The following is a 22,841-nucleotide window of genomic DNA, read 5'->3' as shown; positions in this document are numbered from 1 at the left end:
TTTTAATGTCATTTCTTCAATATATCAATTCTCTAAAAGAAATTTCAAATTAGTGACAAAATGTTCTAATTATAATTCCAAGCTTCAAAATGTCAACCACAAATCCTCTCAAGTTGCCCAGGCATTAAGGAATATAGAAGATGAAATAGAAATTAAATCTATAGCTTAGATCCAGACACAAAAAAATGTATTCCAAACACAAATTAGAAGAATCCATGCCAAAGTAAGAAAATATATATTGTTCCACTCTACAACCATACTTCCCCACTATTGGCATGTTCATTGATTTAACCAAATACTTTAATCTGGATAGAGAGCAGCCTTCTCATGCTCAGATGTTTTCATGTCCTACCTTTCCATGAAACTGTGGTAGCTATACTTTGTCAAAGAATTTAAAAATATATCTGGTACATAAATTATGCACAAATAATTTTTCTAGGATAAATTAATGACAATGGGCATGGTGGTACGTACCTGTAATCCTACCATTCAGTGTATGCAGGGAAATAGGAGTTCAAGACCAGCTTAAGAGAGAGAGACAGAGAGAGAGAGAGAGAGAGAGAGAGAGAGAGAGAGAGAGAGAGAGAGAGACTAATAATACAATGAATTAGTGAATAATCTATAATATAACTATAATTGTTCAACATAAACATAATATTAAAATGACATCTGAATATACGTTGGTATGGACTTCAAATCATTTGCTAAGATTGAAAGTATTTCATAAACTGCTTTGAACGATATGTACAGTGCAGATGATTTTAGATTATCTGGCAGGACCTTGAATACAACCACACAGTATAAAAAGAATAATTGAGTATGGGTGGAGAAATTATAGGATGTTAGGAACTGCACAAAACAACAATATGAGTCAAAGACGGAAGCCAATTGGTTGCAACAGAGCTACATAATTAGTCAGTGTCTGTGAGTGTGGAATGCAGATCTGGATGTAGAACACACAGCTAGCTACCTTTCCAGTACCATGTCTGCCTACAAGCTGCCATCTTTCTGGCCATGATGATAATGGACTAAACCTCTGAACTGTAAGCCAGCTCCAATTAAATGCTTTAATTTCCTTTAAAGAGTTTCCCTGAGGGTGTCTGCTCAAACTATTGCACTAACCAAAAACAATACAAGCATTAAACACCGAACTCCTACTCTGATCTAGCCAATGGACAGGACATTCTCCACAGTTATGTGGAGAGCAGGGACTAATTCTGACATGAGCTCTAGTGCCACATATTTGACCACCTCCCCTTGGTAGGGAGTCCTGGTGGCACTCAAAGAAAGAATAGGCAGACTAGCAAGATGAGACTTGTGACTATAAAGTGGAGCAGGAGATCTCTCTCGGGCATGGACCAAAGGGAGGGTAATATGGTGGGGGTGGTAGGGTAGGAGGAATGGGAGGATATGAGTAATGAGAGAATTGAGTTGTAATCTGAATAAATTAATAAAAAAATAAAAATAAAAACACAAAAAAAATCTGAAAAAACAAAAAAGAGTTGCCTTGAGGGGCTGGAGAGATGGCTCAGCAGTTAAGACCATTGTCTGTTCTTCCAAAGGCCCTGAGTTCAATTCTCAGTGGCTCACAACCATCTGTGATCTGATGCCTTCTTCTGGCATACAGTTGTACATGCAGCTAGTGCACTCATATACATTAAAGAAAGAAAGAAAGAAAGAATTATCTTAAGCACACCTGAAAGCTCTAGAACAAAAAGAAGCAAGCATACTCAAGAGGAGTAGATGGCAGGAAATAATCAACCTAAAAGGTGAAATCAATAAAATAGCAACAAAGAGAACAATTCAAACAATCAATGAAACAAAGAATTGGTTCTTTTAGAAAATCAACAAGATAGACAAACCCTTATCCAAACTAACTAAAAGACAAAAAGAGAATATCCAATTAACAAAATCAGAAAAAGGAGGAACCTAACAAACATCCTGCCCCCAAATAATCCAAAGATTCATTAGTATCAAGACCAGTAGCTGAGGTGCCCATTTAACACATCAAAGCAGACCTGGCCTCCAGGTTCTCCCAGCATCCCTTATCCCTACTTCTTGCAGGGTGTGCCTGGCATACCCTACCCTTTGCCCTGAACTCCAGCCCAAGGGCTGTGCTTCCCCTCCCCCAGAGGCTCTTCCCTATATAATCTAGACAGTTTGTTCCACACACACAATTTCTCTGTCTGCAGGGGGATTTCACTGGCCCTGGTCCTTAGGACTGGAGAACCTGCCTGGGAGCTGTTCCCAATAAATCTGCCATTTTTCACTTTTGATTCAGCATGAATTGGTTTATTTCATCAGCAGAAAAAAACCAATTAGGTCATACTTTTAAAACATATACTCTACAAAATTGAAAAATCTAAAAGAAATGAATAATTTTCTTGATATATACCACTTACCAAGTTAAATCAAGATCAGATAAGTAGCTTAAATAGACCTATAACCCCTAAGGGGAAAAAAAAACAGTCATTAAAAGTCTCCCAACAACAACAAAAACAAAACAAAACAAAACAAAAAAAACTGGACCAGCCAGTTTTAACCCAGAATTCTACCAGCCTTTCAAAGAAGAATTAATACCAATACTCCTCCAGTTATTTCACAAAATAAAAACAGAAAGAACATTGCAAAATTCATTTTATGAGGCCACAGTCACCCTGCTACCCAAGCCACACAAAGATTCAACTAAGAAAAATAATTTCAGATCAATTTCCTTCATGAACATTGATGCAAAAAATACTCAATAAAATACTCACAAATCAAGTCCAAGAACACATCAAAAATATCATCTACCGTGATCAAGTAGGTTTCATTCCAGAGCTGCAAGGGATATGAAAATTTGTTAAAATAATCCACCACATAAACAAACTGAAAGGGAAAAAAAACCCCACATGATTATCTCATTAGATACTGAAAAGGCTTTTTGCAAAATCCAGCACTCCTTTATGATAAAAGTCTTGGAGAGATCAAGGATACAAGGGACATACGTAAACATAAAAAGGCAATATACAGCAAGCCTATAGCCAACATCAGGCTAAATGAAAAGAAACTCAAAACAATTTCACTAAACTCAGGAACAAGGCAAGGTTGTCCACTCTTTCCATATTTACTCAACATAGTATTTGAAGTTCTAGCTAAAGCAATAAGACAGATAAAGGAGACCACGGGGATAGAAATTAGAAAAGAAAAAGTCAAAATATCTCTATCCACAGATGATATGATAGGATTCATATGCAACGACAAAAATTCTAGCAGGGAACTCCTACAGTTGATAAACACCTTCAGCAATGTTGCTAGATACAAGATTAACTAAAAAAAAAAAAATCAGTAGCCCCCCCACACACAAATGACAAACAGACTGAGAAAGAAATCAGTGAGACAACACCTCAAGACCCAGCTATATCATTCTTGGGCATATGCCCAAAAGATGCCCCATCCCACCACAACTATGTTCGTGAAGTCTTTATTCATAATAGGCAGGAAGTGGCGACAACCTAGATGTAAAAAAATGGCACATTTACTCAGTGGCAACATCCTGAAATTTGCAGCCATATAGATTGAACTAGAAAAATAATCCTGAGCAACCAAACCAGACCCAGAAGGATAAACATGGTGTATATACTCACTTATAAGTGGATATGTGCTGTTAAGAAAAGAATAATCCACGGACAGAGAGACTAAGTAACAAGGAGGGCTCTAGGGGTGGGGACACATGGGAAGGGGAAATAGAATAGATTTTGTGGGTGGGCAGGGGGCAGGTGGGCATGGGAATGGAAGGGATCCAGCTGGAGAGGGAGGAAGGACAGGAAGATAATACAGGGAGAGCCAACAGGAATAGGGAGGGCCATTTATGAGTGATGTAGAAGCCAAGGACAGTGGAAACTTCCTGGAACTTATGAGGGCAAACCTAGTAAGGACTCCTAGTAATGGAAGATATGGAACCTTAACTAGCCATCTTCTGTAACTAGGTGAGGCTCCCAGGGGTGGGACTGGGACACCAACCAACCACAAAACCTTCAGTCCACACTTGTCCTACCTGATGTGCTGGAGCAATGGTGGCTCATAGCCTGTGGGCATGTGTTGCAGGATATTTGATCTCAATGTGTTCCAGGAGATTGTGAACTGTAAAAACCTATCTTTGATCCCAGTGTGATCCCTGAGATTGCTAACTGTAAAAAAAATTTTAAAAATATCTGTCATTGATCTCATTGGGAGCCTGCAGATTGAACTTTAAATCTCTGTTCCTTGTGGTTGGGCACTAACACACCTTTAGTACAAGACTCTCTGTTTATTGTAAACAGGTGGTTAAGGTGTGGTTCAGCCAGCCTTACACATACATACCTTTAATCAAAAAGCTATCTGTACATGGGATCTAATCAAGTTAACCCTAGGTCAAGAAGTGGAGCAAGAAACCAGCTGACAGGTATTAAAGAGTAGGAGGGACTTTAAGTCAAAGGGTATTTGAGATAGTGTAGAAGTAGAAAGGGTCTTTGGAACTTTGGCTTTTGGACTTTACTCTTGAGACTTTTATCTCTCTAACTCTTGAGCTCCTTGGCTCCTTGGTCTTTGCCTTTTTGGGCTTTGAGGCTTTGGGATTTTTGTTTGTTTGTTTTGGCCTTTTATTCCCAGGCAGAGAGCTAAGCTGGTGAGCCTTTTTGGGCCTTCTCCATTGAGACGTGAACTGAGTATAAAGTTCAGCTGGGTGCTTTCTCTGCCTCTCTGAGCTAGGAGGTTTTTCACCACAGCATCTGGCTCCTGTGTCTTTGTTGGTAAAAATAGAACGATCTGGGATTTTCCATTAAAACAGCAGCAGTGGGAAACCAATGACTGGTCTAAAGTGAGGCCCAAGCCATGAAAGGAGGCCATGCCTGACACTGCGTGGGTGGCCAGGGACCAGAAGCTGCATAGGTAAGAGATCTAGGGTAGAACCAAACATGACAGACACAAAGAGGCTTCCTCCAGCAGCTTATGGGAACAAATGCAGAGACCCAAACCCGAGCATAGGCAGGCAGAGCTGGGGAAACTCTATGGAAGAGGCAGGGGAAGGATTGTAGGAGCCAGAGAAGTTGAGGCCACAAGGAGACCATGGCCCAGATAATCAGCTAAGCAGGGCTCATAGGGGCTCACAGAGATGGAACCGACAACCACAGAGCCTGCATGGGTCTTTGCTATGTCCGATGCAAATATGTTGTGGTTTGTCAGCTTGAGGTTTATGGTGTGAGAGTTCTAACAGTGGGAATTGGGGTATCTCTGACTTGTTATGCTCTTGAGACCCTTTTTCTCCTATTAGGTTGCTTCGTCCAGCCTTGATAGGAGGGTTTGTGCCTAGTTTTATTGTATCTTCTTACACTGTGTTTGGTTGATGTCACTGGAGAGGCCTGATCTGTTCCATAGGGAAGCAGAGGAGTGGATCTGGGGAAGAGAGGAGGTCTGTAGTAAGGGGTGCTAGGAGGAGTGGAGGGAGGGGCTTCCATTCAGATGTACTGTATGCGACAAAAAAAAAGGGGGGGGGTTTCAATGGTCATTGTGTCTCTTCACAGCAGTAGAAACTCTAACTAAGATGGATGATAAATCTCTTACATTTGTTGATGACTGAAAAAGATGCCTACATTGCCTTACTGATGGAATTATTTTTGATTTTTCAGAACAGACTTCTGCCTTTTACTACCAATGTAATCTTTATTCTATTGAATTTCAGGAAGTCTTCAATTTCTTTATTTCTCCCCTAACCCAGTGTCATTAAGTAGAGAGTTGTTTAGTTTCCACATACGTGTAGGCTTTTTGTTATATCTCTTGTTGTTGAAGTGCAGCCTAAGACCATGGTGATCTGATAGGATAGAAGGTATTATTTCAATCTTCTTGTATCTGTTGAGGCTTGCTTTGTGACCTACAATGTGATCAATTTTGGAGGTTCCATGGGGTGCAGAGAAGAAGGTATATTCCTTTTTGTTAGAGTGAAAGGTTCTGTAGATATCTGTTAGATCCATTTGATTCATGTCATTGGTTAATGATGTTATTTCTCAGCTAATTTTCTGTTTCAATGACCTATCCTTCAGTGAGAGTCAGGTGTTGAAGTCTCCCACTATTATTGTGTGGGGATCGATGTGTGGTTTAAGCTTCGTTAATAGATCTTTTACAAATGTGAGAGCCCTTGTATTGGGAGCATAAATGATCAGAATTGTGATGTCATCTTGGTTGACTTTACCTTTGATGAGTGTGAAGTGTCCTTCCTCATCCCTTTTGATTAATTTTGGTTGAAAGTCTATTTTGTTCGATATTAAAATGGCTATGCCTGCTTGCTTCTTGTGACCATTGGCTTGGAATATTTTTTTTTCAGCCTTTTACCCTGAGGTAATGTCTATCTTTATGGGTGAGATGTGTTTCTTGAATGCAGAAGAATGTTGGATCTTGTTTATGCATCCATTCAGTTAGTCTGTGTCTTTTTATTGGAGAATTGAGACCATTGATGTTGAGAAATATTAATGACCTGTGACTGTTAAGAGTCTTAATTTTGATGTTGGTTTCAGTAGAGCGTTTATGTGGTTGTGTTTTTGTGATGGTGTAGTCATTTATTTCCTGTGTAGTTTTGGTTGTAGCTTGTCCCTTTGGGGTGGAGTTTTCCTACTAGTACTTTCTGTAAAGCTGGATTTGTGGATAGGTACTGTTTGAATTTGGTTTTGTCATGGAATATTTTGTTTTCTCCATCAATGGTTATTGATAGTTTTGCTGGGTAAAGTAGTCTGGCCTGGCATCTGTGGTCTCTTAGGGTTTGCAGGATCTCTGTCCAGGCCCTTCTGGCTTTGATGGTCTCTGCTGAGAAGTCTGGTGTAATTCTGATAGGTTTGCCATTAAATGTTATTTGGCCCTTTTCCCTTGCAGCTTTTAATATTTTGTCTTTGTTCTTTATATCTTGCGTTTTGATTATTATGTGACAGGAAGTTTTTCTTTTCTGGTCTATTCTATTTGGTATTCTGTAGGCCTCTTGTATGTTTATAGGCATCTCTTTCTTTAGATTGGGGTTCTAATACTAGCTTCTTTAAGTTTTAAGGGTTGGGGTTTTTCCCTGATAAAAGGCCTCTCAGCCTAAGCATAGGCAATTTGAGAATCTGGAATCAGTGTGTGAAGGCATCAGGTGTGTACAGCCTTTGTAAAGGTGTTTTAGTTCATCTCCAAAGAGTCCTGTGAAGTCAGCATCACTCCTACTTCATAAGTGAGAAGACCAAAGACGGAAGTAGTGGAATGATTTGTTCCAGACCACACGTCTGGTTATTAGAAGGATGGGTACTTGAACCCGTAGCTGGTTTACTCCAAAGAAGTCCACGATTCTCTCACCATGCCACAATGATCAGGTCTGGGAAGCTTCAGAAAACACACGTTTTATATCTGAACTTTGCTGCCTGGAAGCTTGGCCGTGAAGCTTGTAGGGTTGGCGCCTATGATGGTTAATTTTAAATATCAACTTGCCACAGTTTAGAATGTTCTGAGAAGGAAGTCTCAACTGAGAAATCGAGTAGGTCAGGTGAGCCTGCAGGCATGTCTGTGGAGAATTTTCTTGGTAATTGATGGGTGGGGGTGGGATGGGGAAGGGTAACCCATTGTGGGCAGCACCATCCTTTAGGCAGAGCATACTGAACTATGTAGATACGAGAAAACTAGAGAAGCAGCAGAAGGAAGTAGCTTCTAAATGCTCATTCTCTCCTCACTCGACTGAAGGTGTGATGGGTGCTTCCCCTTCATTCATTAATTGTAGCACAACTATGCCCAGTCCCCTGCCCCTTACTTTTAGGTCAAGTATTTTAGCACACAACCTAAATGAAAATAGAGAAAGAAATCAGCTCCAGGAATAGAGTAGGTTCAAATGAATTCTCACATAGTGCCCCCTCCTTCCTTCCCGGAACCTTAGCTCCAGAGGCATTCTAACCAATGTAAATAAGAGGCTTAGGAAGTGATCAACCCTCTTCCCTGTAATATCTGACCTCAGGTCTCACATGTTACCTGAGGAGTATCTATTTTCCCAGTGCTTATGACTTTTTAAGCAGTTTTCATTGATCTATTGTGAGTTTTACATCATGCACCCCAGTCCTGCTCATCTCCCTGTCCCCTCATGTCTGCCCTTCGCCCTTGCAGCCTCCTCCCCAAAAATAAAACACACACACGCAAACAAGCAGCAACAAAAAAATCATGGAAGCTATAGTACGTCATATATATATATATATATATATATATATATATATATATATATATATATATATTATGTGTCGGTGTGTGTCCTACAGCCCCTTTATTCACACATCTTCACTTGTAAATGTTCATTGCAATGAGTTCTGGCTCAAGTCTCTGGCTTTCACCACACTATCAATGCTGGATCCTTACCAGGACTCCTCCAGGATCTCCTGTTGTTGCCCTGTATCATGAAGATCCTAAAGCTTTGATATGGCAAGATTGGCCCTTTCACACATCTCAACCATCAGCAAATGATGTAGATATGAGGGTGGGCCAGCTCAGAGCACTGGTTCTGGGTCTGGTTGGCAACTGAACTGGTCAGCCCACTGGCTCTCACTTATCTGCACCACCAGGGCAAGCACGCCATCACTTAGTCTGGCTAGGTCACCCGGTGTCACTATGGACAGAAGGCAGGGTCAGCTCTCCTGCTCTTCAGCTCTCACGCTCTCAGGGCTCGCTCACCCGCACCCACTCCTCTGGATCCAGTTCCACTGTGCTGCCCAGTCAAGGTGCAGGACTTGCTTTTTCAAGAGTTGTAGGCTGGAAGGGACTAGGTCAGCTCTCTGGATCTCACACCCTGGGGACTGACTCACCTGTGCCTTTACCAACAACAACAATTCTGTTGTGTTGCTGAAGTGAGGAGTAGGGCCCACTCTGCTGTGTACAGCAGGTGAGGGGCAGGGCCAGCTCACCTGACTGTTGACTGCTGCTGGTGTTGAGGGGCACCGCCCCCTGCTATAAGGCCAGATCTCCCACACTCTTGCCCTCGACCTTGGGGCTGTCTCACCTGCTCCCCATCCTCCAATCTCTGCTTCACAGCACCAGGATTACAAGTGCACAGCAAAATCCAGCTTTTTACACGGGTGATGGAAACACAAACTCAGGTCCCCATGCTTACACAGCAAGTACTTTGAAGACTAAACCATCTCTTCAATCCCAAGACTTACTATTTCTCAACACCCTGTACCCCATAAATGCTTACAATTGTTGCATATTAGTAAAAAAAATATTTATTTTAAGTTAAGGAGATAAAGTTATTAACTGTCCTGTTTGATCTTTACAAACTGCACACACATATCCATCAAATAGTACTGTAGCGAACCATTTCAATTTGCACAATTAAAATAATATTTTTAAATACTGTGATTTCTTCATTTGTGTTTGATCTAGATTTAGTTTATTGTTATTATTTGTTTGATTGGGGTTGGGGGGGGGTCTGTCTCACGTAGCCCAGGCAGGCCTTGAACTCCTAACTGCTCAGCCTCTACCCTCCAAATGCTGTTTTACAGGTCCGTACCACTACTCCAGACGGTTTAATCCAGATTGAACGCAGCTTTAGATTTCCAAATCTAAATTATATTTTGCTAATTTTATCCTTACTGTATTTCAAAGAACGATATAGTTTGAATTATTTCTGTCTTTTAGGTTCTGGTGACCTTTATCCTGTGACTCAGTGCTGTGTTCGTATGGCACACAGACAATATTTTCTCTTTTGGGGAGGTGTCCAGATAAACATGAAGGCGTGCCTTTTTAAAAGTATCATATGTCAGGGCACCCCTGCCGGCAGGGTGAGTTTCCTCCAACCTCTATGTAAAGTCGTTGCAAAAGGTACCCATTTCACAAGCTTTGGGCAAAAAGATCTACGTCTCTTTTTCCACAGATGTACAGTCACGTGGGAGGTGGTGTCGCAATCTATGGGAGAACTAGAGAGCATATAAGATCCATAAACTAGTACAAAGAACATTTGTCATCCCTCAAACAGTCATTTCTCAGAGCTTCTCAGAGTTCCTCTTTTCAAGCCATAAGTGATCACGTCAGCCCAGAAAACATTGCAAGGTACGTCAGGAGAAGCCACGAGAAAAGAAATATGGGGCCAACATAAAGTGATTAAGAAATAGCAAAAGTACTATATACAAGAGCTAAAAGGAAAGATAGCTATAAAAAACAGCAAGCATGGTCAGACGTTCTACTGGTTCATTCCCAGCCCCCCAAGCACCTTCAGCTTTGGGGGACACCCTGCCTCCTGCATAGAGACACCGCCGCCGCCCAATAGCGTAAAGCTCTCACTGCGCAGCACTGGAGCTCCCATCCTGCTCAAAGTGTGTTGTGAGAAAGAGCAGAAAGCTGCCAGTAGCTCATATTCGCGCTTCAGCACCATCAGCCCAGTGGAACCTATGATGCCTCCCCCTCCTGGAGTGGAAGCTGAATGGCAGAAGCTGCCCAAATGTTCATTAATCGAGAGGCTGCCGTCCCCGAACGCCCCCTGGATCTTGGACAGAAAACAGTCTCAGTCGGATATGCAGGATGAGGAGCCTCCAGACCCTCTGCGCCCTTAGCACCCAGCCACGGAGTCAAAAGCAAGCACTGCCTCGGATAAAGAAGAAAAAGATCGATCACGGTCTGGCTGCAGGTTTCCAACGAAGATGCTGCGCGCAGGGCACGCCTGCCCTAGAGCGGCTCCGTGCGTCTCTGCGGCACCCAGCTGCCTGATGACCCCCTTTCCCAATTTGCCCACCGGCCGTTAGTCGTCTGCAAATGAACTCTCAGCACTTGTGAGTGAGCCCACACAAGTTCCGCAGGCACGGTCCTCCTATCTCTTTCCCCCAGGGAAGGGTCGGGGTAGTTTTTCAACCTTAACCTCCCTGCTACCCGGGGAAGGTGACTGTTTTGGGAGGAGAGGGATTGTTTTACAGATTCCAGGGCACCACAATTAGCTGCCAGTGCAAAAGTGGTTTGTTGTCTTCTATCGCCTTTAGACAAACGGTGGGTGGGCGAAGGGCTGCCAGGGCGCGATCCCGGGGCTCACTTTGCAACCCCGCACTGAGTTTCAGACTGCAGCCTTGCAGTCACCCTGGCCTCTTTGCTCCCCATCCTAGTCTGCCCATGGATGGATGCTGACAAGCTGCCTCCGAGCCTTTATTAAAGCCCTAAAGTGCTCACCTTTGCACCTCCTGTTTATCTGCGGTAGCAGCAGCCACCTCCTCTCCCGGACCGCCCCCCCTTCTTTTCCCATCTCCACCCTATTATCGTTTGCACCACCATAAAAATACGTGCCCCTTTGGTGAATCGAAGCTCCACATCGAAGAGAGGGGGAGGGCGACACCCATTCTCTCCCCACCCCATCTCTGCCTAGACTCTGGGTTTTACTGCAGCAATCTGAGGTGACAGCGCCACCTCGGTCTCCTTCTGTACCTCTCAGAGCCCCTGCTCCCCCCGGGTGATCAGGGAAAGCGCCCCCTCCTGAGAGGAGAATCTCCGGGGAAGTGCGAATGAGCTATAGGAAGGCGAATCTTAAAAATGTAGAAGTCACTGGGTTGTATTTCTCGGAGGACAGCCCTATCTCCCAGGACTGAGTGTTAGCGCGTAGGAAGTTGGGCTATAGAGCGAAGGGGGAGGGGAATGGTGCAGCCCTCATTTTCTTCTGGAAGGAGTCACGGCAAGCCCTGCGGTTGGACACAAGTTTGCGTAAGAGTGTTTTCCTTTTGTCAATTATTAATCACCGGAATCAGTTTGGCAGAACTGGAGTTTTAGCAGTAGTGCAGAGGGCGGGGCCCGAACACCTAACTCTGGGAGCCTCGTCAGCGCCCACACAGTGGCAAGCTAACAGCTCCTGGGAAGGAACCAGAGAGAGCATCCAAGTTCACTGAAAGGCAGGAGGTAAGCATCTTCCAAAATACCTACGTCCAGTCTAAAAGAGCTTTTATAACACGAGTTTCTGTCTTCGTGGGGGGAACTAAACTGAGTTTTAATACAATTTATCTGCCTATTATTTAACCACATTACAACTTTTAAGAACTGAATTGGGTCCTCTTGTCATTTACTATGTCGGAAACCAAGATGTTTCACTCAACAGAAGCCAAACTTTATTATTAGAACTTTTCCAGCCAAGAGAAAATTGTATTATATTTTCATTATTCATCCTTGTGTGGTTTGTTACTATTCAGGGAAATATCTTGGGATGTGCTTGGCTTCCTTCTCTAAGTGGTAGTATTTACCTAGTTCTCTGCTCTTCTGGTTTTTTGTTTTGTTTTGTGTGTTTTGTTGCCTCTCGATTAGGCAGGCACACTGAGTCGGCGGCCGGCAGGTAAGGCACAGACAGCTAGCAAAGATTGTGTCTCAGGATTTTCTCTTGATTATTAGGCTCAGAGTGTTTTCTCAATGATGCTTACATGATTGTCGCAGAAGTCAAAGTCTTCAGCGCATGAAGCAATGTGTGTCATAGCCTCCATGGGGAGCAGGGACAACAGATGGAGAGAGGGGTTTTTAGATACAAATATTGTCCTGGCTTGTTTCATTTGGGAGGGCATGCAACTAGTTGTCAGTTTATGCATTAGCCCAGCCCATGCGCCAAAACAGAATTTAAGGAAGTGTTAAATCTAAACTTTTAGCCCCAAAGTCCAAATGAATGCACGAGAAATTGGGAGGTTTGCTTTTGTAAAAGACTTTATGGCAGCAGCAGTAGTTGTTTCTTCGTATGGGAAGACATGAAGAAATACACAGCCATTTTTGCTAAAGAACTTTGAAAAGGATGTGTGCAGGAAACTCGGGCAGGGGGAGCTTAGTCACTTGATTTTCACACCTCACATATTCCTGTGCTTCTTAAGTAGCCTTCAGTTTCATGATTTTTAATAGTTGTGATGCCTTCGTACCTGGATAACTTACAGCAGTGGTCCTCAACCTTCCTAATGCTGGGGCCCTTTAATACAGTTCCTCGTGTTGTGTTGTCCCCCAAACATAAAATTATTTTTGTTGCTATTGCACAACTGTAATTTTGCTATTGTTATGACTCGCAATATAAATACCTGGTATGCAGACGGTTTTAGATGAGCTCTGGGAAAAGGCCCTTTTGGATCCCCCAAAGGGCTTGCAACCACAGATTGAGAGCAGCTGACTTATAACAGCAAACTCTTCTGTGAGACAGACAACCTTAGTTTTCAAATCTTTCTAAACAGCAATTTAAATGTAATCAATTAAAAATGGCTCGTGGAGGCACATGCACAGACATTTAGAAATTTTACTGTTTGTCAAGTAGAAATTCTACCAGTCTTCAACTCTGGCTTGCTTATAAGTTTGCTAATCTTAAAATAAAAATGACCTTTTATAAGCCTATGACCGATTTATCTGACAAAGACAGTATAAATTTTTGCAGCCAAATATCCAAGAAGCAAAGTCTTAATTTCAAGTTATCCCAATAGGGATTGGGGGCTGAAAAGATGGTTCAAAGAGGAAAGCACATGCAAGCATGGGACCCAGGTTCAAATCCCTAGCATCTACATAAAAAGGCACAACGGAAAGTGCCTGTAGTCCCAGAATTAAGAAGTGGAGACAGGAACCCTGGACTCCTCTCCAGCTAGCCATGCTAGCCAAATGGGCAAGCTCCTGGTTTAGCGGGAGACCTTGTCTCAAAAAGTAAAATATAGAGCCACCGAAGGAGACTCCAAATATTGACCACTGACTTCCACACACATGCACAAGTATGGGCTCTTACCCATACCCATGTGCACATATACCACAAACACACATGTGAGCAAAGCATCCAGATAAGACCCGACCTCCAGAATTATGTCTGTGAACACACCCCTTACTGGACAATAAGTGATGGGAAATGATCTATGGACATTATCCCAAGGGAATATAGCACATGAAGAAATGTTTGTGAAAAATAATCTGTAACACTGCAGTAAGAGCCACAAGGGTGGATGGTATCTGAGCACACTCCAATCTCCCCAGTCTCCTCTGGCTGGTGGTGATCTCCTCTGGCTGGTTGGAGCTTTGCAATCCGTAATATACACAGTTCTCTCTCGACCTAGGATCCCGCCCATAGCTACAGCCTATTCCAAGGAGAAACAGGCCACTGCCTTCCTCATCTCTCTCAGCTTTGTGCTAGTTACAGAAGCTTTGTTTCAGGATGGACCAAGTGGGAAGTCACTCTTCCTATAGCCAATACACGCTCATGTATGCGTGGCCAATGGTGAGGGACTCAATAGGAAAAAGACAAACAGCAAAGTGAGCAAAGTTTGAGTAGACATTTCCCCAAAGAAGTGCATAAGAAAGGTGTTTATCTTTCCTTATTAAGAAAATGAAGAAAAATCAACATTGTAATGAACTATCACTTCACGCCAACCACAGGGGCTATAAACACACTGATCCCTATTGATGGTTCAGTCCAGTTCATGCTCAAATAAGAAACTGGGGCTTGGAGGATAACGTAGGACAGCTGGGGCTGAGAGCACAACTCAGTGGCGGCATGCTTGCCTGGTTGACTAGGACCCTGCGTTTGATTCCTAGCACCCAGGGAGAGCAATGAGGGTACAAAAATGATACACCTGTACCGCTGTACCAAAATAAAACAACTCCACCCTTAGACGTGTATCCTGGAGAATTGAAAGTTTATGCCCACAAACAAACCGGTACCCAAGCCCTCATCACAGTACTTATATAATAGGGAAAACCAAACAAACAAAAAGCCCCAGAAACAATCCTACTATCCACTGAGTGGTGAGTGAGTGAGCAAAGCACGGGACAGAACAGGGGGTATTACACAACATGCTCCTGCAAGATTGAACGGTGAAAAGGTTATCTTAAGTGAAAGAAGAGCACACACACACTCTGTGATTCCCTTTACGCAACACATCTCAAACCAGCAAATCTATAGGGACATAAATCAGATCAGTTGTTGCTGAGGGCTGGTGTGGGAGATAAGTTGGGGAGAGATGGAAAGTGACTGTTAAAGGGTTCAGAGTGCCCTGGGGAGATGGCAAGTCTTAGGCAGTGGGAACGGCCGGTAGCTAAGGATGGTACGCTACTGAAAAGCATTGAACTGTGTACTTAAACTAGGTTAGCTGTATGACACATAAACTGTATCTCAGTAAGGCATGTTATTAAAATGCCATCCAGTGTAGGCAGGTGTAGTGGCACTCACCTCTAAACCCAGCATCTGGGAAGCTGAAGTAGAGGAATTGCAAGTGTTGCAATTAGCCATAAAAAAATTTTTTTTAGCACGACTCTATCTTAAAACACAAAAGGCAAACTGGGTATTAGTGGTGCACACTTTTGATCTCAGCGCTTAGGAGGCAGAGGCAAGGGGCTACCCAGAGAAACCTTGTCTCAAAGGGGAAAAGAAGAAGGAAGCGGAGGAGGGAGGAGAAGGTGGAGGAGGAGGAGGAGGAGAAGAAGAAGAGGAAGAAGGAGGAGGAGGAGGGGGAGGAGGAGAAGGAGAAGATGAAAGATTAAAGGTCAGATGCTGAAAAGATGCCTCAGCACTTCAAGAGCACTGGCTTCTATTCCAGACGATGCAGGTTTGGGTCTCAGCTCCCACGTGCGGCCTGATAACTGTCTGCAACTCGAGTTCCAGGGAACCAAATGCCTTTTGTATTTGTGTATAGTGTATAGTGTAGACAAGCATCACATAAAAAATAAATAAATAATTTTTTTAATAAGACACAGAGGACTAAAAGTATAGCAGAATCTTAGAGCATTTGCCTAGTGGATACACAACCCTGGGTTCAATCCCCAGGACCAGAAAAAAAATATGGGAAACATTGAAAGAACAAACACATTTAAAACCTTTGAGTTGATAAATTCCCATGTGCCACTAAACTGGCATGAAGCCTTTTTTGCACAATGGCCATATGGAAATATATGAAATAATTAAGGGTGGCACGGGAGTGGCACAGATGTATGGTTTACATAAGTTTGCATACTTGCCCGAGCTTTTCTTCTATTCAGAAATAAATCAGGTGCCATTAACTCCTTGTCATAGGGGATTTACTTCCAATAAGGTATCTGTTTGAACTCACCATCTATTACATTAACCCAGGACCTGTTGAGACCAGTTATTCTTCTTGCTTTTAGGTAAATTTAGTCTTTATCAGTTCTTGAGGCCAGTTTTAAATTTGCTGTGCCCCACACCGGCTTAGAGAGGAAGATACCTGGGAATCTCAGCAAAATGTGGCCTTTTACTCAGATTAACACACTTCCTCTTACCTAGATCAACTCCAAAGGCCAGAGCCGTGGGAGAGCTGGGAAGCAGCCACTATTGTCCCCGCAGCACACTGATGAGTCCTTGCTGGAAAGCATCGACTGTAATTATGCCAATCCCCCAATGCACATGCTCCTAAATAATTAATTCATTCCTCTATTTGTCTCTTGTGTTTTGAGTTCCCACAGCTTCCTGAGCCTGTCTGTGCTAAGTAAGAACCATGGGATGGGATGGGATGGGATGGCAATGCTTTGTCCAGATCGAGAAGGAAGTTAGTGTGTCTTGGAATCTTGTGAGGTAGAAAGCAGCAAAATGTGGTCGTTGTCAGGACAGTTATGGGCACACTGAACCCAACTGTACTCTGCATTGTATGGATTAAAGTCTGCCTGCTTCAGGAAGACTCAGCGAGTTTCCTTTTCACACTCCCCCTGCCCCCAGGCTTTTCCTTCCATATACACAGTTTTAAGAGTGTGCCAAGCTGATGGAAACAGATTTCATCCAGTATTATTATTGTTGTTGTTATTGTTGTTGTTGTTGTTAATTAAGTTATTTGATTACTTCACATCCCAATTGCTGCCCCCCCACCCCCCACCCCCCACCCCACCCCCCCCATCCTCTCCTCCCAGTTCCCTCCCTTTCATCTCTCCTCCCCCTCACTCACCCCTCCTCCCTTTCTCCTCAGAAAAGGGGAGGCCTCCCATGGATATTAAACAGCCTTAGGATCTTTTCTTATTGAGGCGGGACTAGGCATCTCAGTTAGGGGAAAGAGATCCAAAGGCAGGCAATAGAGTCAGAGATAGCCCTTGCTCCTGCTGTTAGGAGTCCCACTTGAAGACCCCGCCGGACAACTTTGTTGTTACATATGTGCCGAGGGCCTGGATCAGTCCCATGCATGCTCTCTGGCTGATGGTTCAGTCTCTGGGAGCCCCTATAGGCCCAGGTTAGTTGATTCTGTAGGCTTTCTTGTGGTGTCCTTGACCTCCCTGGGTCCTTCCATCCTTCCTCCCCCTCTTCTGCAGGATTCCCCAAGGTCCACCTAATGTTTGGCTGTGGGTCTCTGCATCTGTATCCATCAGTTGATGGGTGAAGCCTCTCTGAAGACAATTTTGCTGGGCTCCTGTTTGAAAGCGTAGCAGAATATTATTAATGGTGTCAGGGGGTTGGCTCTCTCTCTTGGCGTGGGTTTCAAGCTGGGCCAGTCACTGATTGGCCTTTCCCTCAATAAGAGGATGGACATTTCTGCTCCATCTTTTTACCCCTGCACATCTTGTAGGCAGGACAAATGATGAGTAGAAGGTTTTGTGGCTGGGTTCGTGTCCCAGTTCCTCCAATGGAAGCCTTGCCTGGTTACAGGAGATGGCTGGTTCAGGTTCCATATCCACGTTGCTAGGAGTCGTAACTAGGGTAACTCATAGATTCCTGGGAGTTTCTATTGTCCTAGGTTTCCAGCTCATCCCAGAGTTGCCACACCCTCCCCCATTCCAGTTGCCTCTGTTTCCATCTCCACATCTCCACCCTCTCCAGTCCAGTCCCCTCCCTTCCATCCAGTCCTTTTGTTGTTGTTGTTGTTGGTTTGTTTTTGTTTTTCGAGACAAGGTTTCTCTGTGTAGCCTTGGCTGACCTGGACTCCCTTTGTAGACCAGGCTGGCCTCGAACTCACAGAGATCTGCCTGCTTCTGCCTCCTGAGTGTTGGGATTACAGGAAAGCGTCACCATGCCTGACCCAATTTTTGTGTACTATCTTGTCCAATTAGAAGACTCCCGTTGGAAAAATATTATGTGTGTGTCTGTTTCTGTGTGTGTGTGTGTGTGTGTGTGTGTGTGTGTGTGTGTGCGCGCGCGCGCGCGCACGTATTCTTGGATGTCATTCTCAGATGCAGTCCATTTACTCCCCTGGCCCCACCCCACACACACCTTGTGGCAGCAACTTTCACCTACTTGGTGAAATAGGCCAGGGTAGGCTCAGCCAGTGAACACTAAGGCATCTAGCTCCCCCTATGCTCCCAGCACTGTGATTACAAGCATGCACTTTTTTTTTTTTTTTTCTTGGGTTCTGGGGATTTAACTCAGGTTCTTATGGTTGCTCTTTCACAAACTGAGCAAGCTTCTCGGTTCTAATAAAGAATGATCTTAAGGGTTAGTCATTTGTCCATACATTAGATAAGAAAAGTTGATCATATCTTTTCTTCTTCTTTTGGGGGAAGGGTGTGAGAGGAAAAGAAAGGTTTTTGAGGCAGCACACATTTCTATATAGTTTAGGCTGGCCTTGAACTCACAATACTCCTGCTGAAGGCTATACCAAGAGCTAAGATTATAGAAATGCACCACTGTGTCTAGCTTAATCATTACTTTTAAATATCACTTTCATTCAGGATTAATATTATATATATTCAGCAGATATTTACTACATATCTGTACTGTACTATGACACTCTTGGGCCTCGGAGAAGTAATGAACATACAGACAAAACATCTTCCCTTTAAGGCGTTTATATTCTAACGGACATCTGAGATATTAATAACAAAAATAACAGGTATATTTAAATATATAAAGAGATAAGAGCTCTGGAGAAAATACAAAGGTGACAGGGTACAGTTTTAAATTGTGGGCTCAAGCCAGAAAATAAGATTGTATAACCTGTGCTATAGAAAGCGTGTACAAACCTGGCCCTATGGTTCCAGACCGAACTACAAGGATTTCCAACTGTGGATAAGCTTCTATTCCATGCTGAGATTTGTTTTTTTGTTTTTTTGGGTTTGTTTGTTTGTTTGTTTTTTCTTTATATTTGCTTCTGCCACTAGCATTACTTTTCCACCTAAATACCCCATTGTTCCCTAAAGGAAAAATTATCACCAACACACACCAAGTAGGTACAAGGAAGAAATCCTCCAACACCTCCTTGAAGAATTACAACTGAACTATTAATAAAACAGTCTTCTAAAATAATACTTTGTTCATTTTGTGATAATCTCATGCATGTGCACAACGTGTTTTAGTCATATTCAATTTCCTGCTCTGCCTCCTAAGTCGTCCCAGATCCACGCCCACCCCCACCTCCCCCACCCCCCACCTTCCTCACCCCCCACCCCTGTGCTCCTTATGATCCACTGAGTTCAGTTTGTGCCACTGTGACCAAGCTACCTAGAGCCACACCCTTAACGAAAACTGCCTCTCCCTTCCCAAAACGGTGTCTTATAACACAAATCCTCGTCGTCGTCGTCGTCAGCCTGAGCTGTCAATTTCCTTTTGGCCTTTTTTTTATGTTCAGTGTTTCCAGGGGCTGTAAAGAAACAATGCAGACTTGGTTCCCCAAAGACAGCCCCTTTTGGAGAGCCGAAGAGAGTTTGGGGGGAAGGAAAGGTTGAGGGCCATGCTGGAGAGACAATGAATAGAGTAGCACCTCTTTCTGAACTACAGGGAGTGAGCAGAGGAGCGTGAAATCCCACGAGTCAGCCAGGTGGGCGTGGAAGGGAAGAGGGAAAAGCCACCACCCCACAGTTCTAGAATTTTTACACGGGTACCTGATTTCAAAGGTACCCGAGGAAGCCTTGTTCTAATAATATACAATAGGTGTAGCAACATTTCTGGAATAGACCTTTTTTTTTTTGGGGTCTGGCTTAAAAGGAGCAGGGATGGAATTTTGTATATCAGAGGGAACATTTATTTTAATCCCAAATGAGAAATGCGTGAGAATGTTAAGAGTAGAACTAGAAACAAGTTTTTTAAAAAATCTATTATAATGGGACATTAGAATTCTCATTCATTTATTAAACATGCTTTAATTAAACAGCTACGAAAAGACAAGACAATAGAAGACCTACTTCAAATTTCTTTTTTTCCCCCAGAAAGAGAGAGAGAGAGAGAGACTAGAAACTGAACATATGACTTCATTGATGCTAAGCAAGCACCCTGCCAACTGAACTATATCCCCAACCCAGTAGTCCATTTGCTACAAAATGGATCAAGAACATAGGATAAGATCTTCAAGAATGTGCTGGCTACCAACCAGGCCCTGACAGCCTTTCTTCGCCCTTTCCTATGCCTCAGTTTACCACTTGCCAGCCATAACATTTGCCACACTATGGGGAGATACTGGCCTAATTGTCCCTCCTCTCAGGACATGGCCCAGAGACAGTAACCATGCCAGTGTTAGTGAACTTCATGTCTTTTTTAATGTCCTTACTGCCTAGCTGATTGAAATAGTTAGGATGGATGGATGGATGGATGGATGGATGGATGGATGGGCCAACAAATAGATGATTTGCTGGGCTGTGGTCAAGGTTCTTTGCATAGCAAGACAATGTAGCAAAGTAGTTCAGGGTATGTGTTCTGCAATTTAAAAAATAAAATAAAACTGGGTCAAAATTTAAATGTCCTAATATTGCCATTTCCATGTTTATAAAATGAGCACAGAAACACTGCTACCCTTACAGTGTTGTTAAGAAAAGCCTATAAGGTAATACCTACAAAGTACTTAGCAAAATCCTGGAATATAAATTGCTCAATAAATACCTACTGCTATTATCCAACTTAAGGGCTTTCAGGTTGACAATATGCTATTTCAGCGCTCTGTCCCTGCTCTTTCAGCACCACCATAAGATCAAAGGCTGTCAGTAGTGCCAAGCTATCCTGCTGATCGCCAAGATCAGTGGAAATGTTTAAAAGTAAATTTGGAAAGAAACGTAAGTAGCGCCTTGAACAAGTGAATAAAAATGATCAGAGGCAGAAAGAAGGAAGGGGCTCGAGATGACGTGTACAAAGCAAGTTCTGGCTTGTGCTCTCTCTGTGGCCGTGCAGCTCGTAGAACAGGAAAACTAAAGCACCAGTTACGACACATGTTCACTGTGCCTCGAAGAACACCATGCCCAGCACCAGTGAATGGTCACTGATGTAAAAGAAAGGAAGGTGGGGGAGGAAGGGAGGGAGGGAGGGAAGAAGGGAGGGAGAGAGGGAGGGAGGAAGGAAGGAAGGAAGGAAGGAAGAAAGGGAGGGAGAGAGGGAGGAAGGAAGAAAGGGAGGAAGGGAGGGAGGGAGAGAGAGAGAAAGGGAGGGAGGGAGGGAGGGAGGGAGGGAGGGAGGGAGGGAGGGAAGAAGGAAGGAAGGAAGAAAGGAAGGGAGGGAGAGGAGAGAGGGAGGAAGGAAGGAAGGAAGGAAGGAAGGAAGGGAGGGAGGAAAGGAGGAAGGAGAAACAAGTCCTACTTAAAGCTGAGCTTTATCTGTACCTTGGGGCAGGAAATTGTCTTTTTGGCATCTTTTGCAAATTTAATAATCTTTTTGGGGCGTGTCAGACCGTTAGTCAATTATTATGACAGTGCCACATCAAGCTATCTGTTAACACACCAAATGAAATGAAGAGAGAGCTAACTGGACCAGTTGATGAAAATCTAGAAACTCTAATAATTACCTTTTCTGCTGTTAAAGGAGTAAAATACCCCTGGGCTCTTCTCCAATGGGAGAATCCACGGAGGATCTTATTACAAAGAAATGTCTTAATTACTGTCTGGAGCCTCAGATGGTCCTAGGACCACTGAACGGACAGGCAGAGTGGCCTCCATGGCAGACAGCAGGCATGGGCCAATGAGGTGGCCCAGCACATAAAGGCACTTGCCACCAAACCTGAATATAATCCCTGGGAATCATGCTGGGAAGAAGAGCACTGATTGCTGCAAATTGTCCTCTGGCTTTCACATTTGAGCTCTCTCTCTCTCTCTCTCTCTCTCTCTCTCTCTCTCTCTCTCTCTCTCTCTCTCTCTCACACACACACACACACACACACACACACACACACCCCACATACACAAATGTAAAAAAAAAATGAATATAACAGCATGCACGATGGTGCCTAAGGGGAAGGAGCTATTCTTTTCAACAGAACTTTGTTTGTCTGAACTTTTCATTGCCATTAAGACATGACTGCTGTACACTTCTTTGGAAAGAGAACATTTGTAAAGCTTTTTATGTGCAAGAGATTTAAACCTGGGGCAGTACTTATCCAAATATATATTTTTTTCCCTTCCCTTCTTGGCTGCTACCAGCAACATATCTGACACTAGCTAGCAATTGTGCCAAAATAAGAGATGAAAAACGTAGCTCAGAGGTAGAATGGCATGCACAGAGCTCTAGGGACCACACAAAAAATTAATATGCAAATTAAAATATTATCGATTTCTTTCACAAATCACATGTTTACCCTCTACCACCCTCCCATAGTGTGCACAGCACCCAAAAACAGTGCTAGGTTCATACAAAGAACTCAATAAATATTTGTATGAATTGAACAAATCTATCTTAACTTAAAATTTAGTTCAATGTAATCGGTAAAGAAGTGATTTTTCAAATCTATGTGGTATTAAATGAATAAAAATTCTTTGGGTAAAATGAATTGAAAAGCTCAAGATTCAAAATTAAGTACATAGTATGCTTTAGCTGGGGTTTCTATTTCTGTGATAAAATGCCATGGCCAAAAGCAACTTGGGAGGAAAGGGTTTATTTGGATTACATAGCTGGGTCACAGTCCACTGAAGGAAGCCAAGGCAGGAACCTCAGGGCGAGAACTGATGCTGAGACCATGCATGAGGTGCTGCTTAGTGACTTGCTCCTCGTGGCTTGTTCAGCGCAATTTCTTATACCATCTAGG

General features: G+C 43.3%; 1 protein-coding gene across 2 annotated transcripts in view; it reads left to right on the top strand.

The window, feature by feature from the left end:
- Positions 1 to 10,802: 10,802 nt before the first annotated feature.
- SPTSSB (serine palmitoyltransferase small subunit B) overlaps positions 10,803 to 22,841 on the top strand; it is a 29,513-nt gene continuing 17,474 nt past the window's right edge. Inside the window, exon 1 of one of the 2 annotated variants that reach the window (XM_084769126.1) lies at positions 10,803 to 11,880. The gene's annotated coding sequence lies outside the window, so the exon portion shown is untranslated. The remainder of the gene's footprint in view (positions 11,881 to 22,841) is intronic. The other variant, XM_084769125.1, reaches the window with a different exon arrangement.

The sequence above is a fragment of the Acomys minous genome (assembly GCF_964271855.1).
Source record: "Acomys minous genome assembly, chromosome: 19".
Taxonomy (NCBI): Eukaryota; Metazoa; Chordata; class Mammalia; order Rodentia; family Muridae; genus Acomys; species Acomys minous.
The sequence above is the reverse complement of the archived record's forward strand: the minus strand, read 5'-3'. Positions and strand labels throughout refer to the sequence as shown.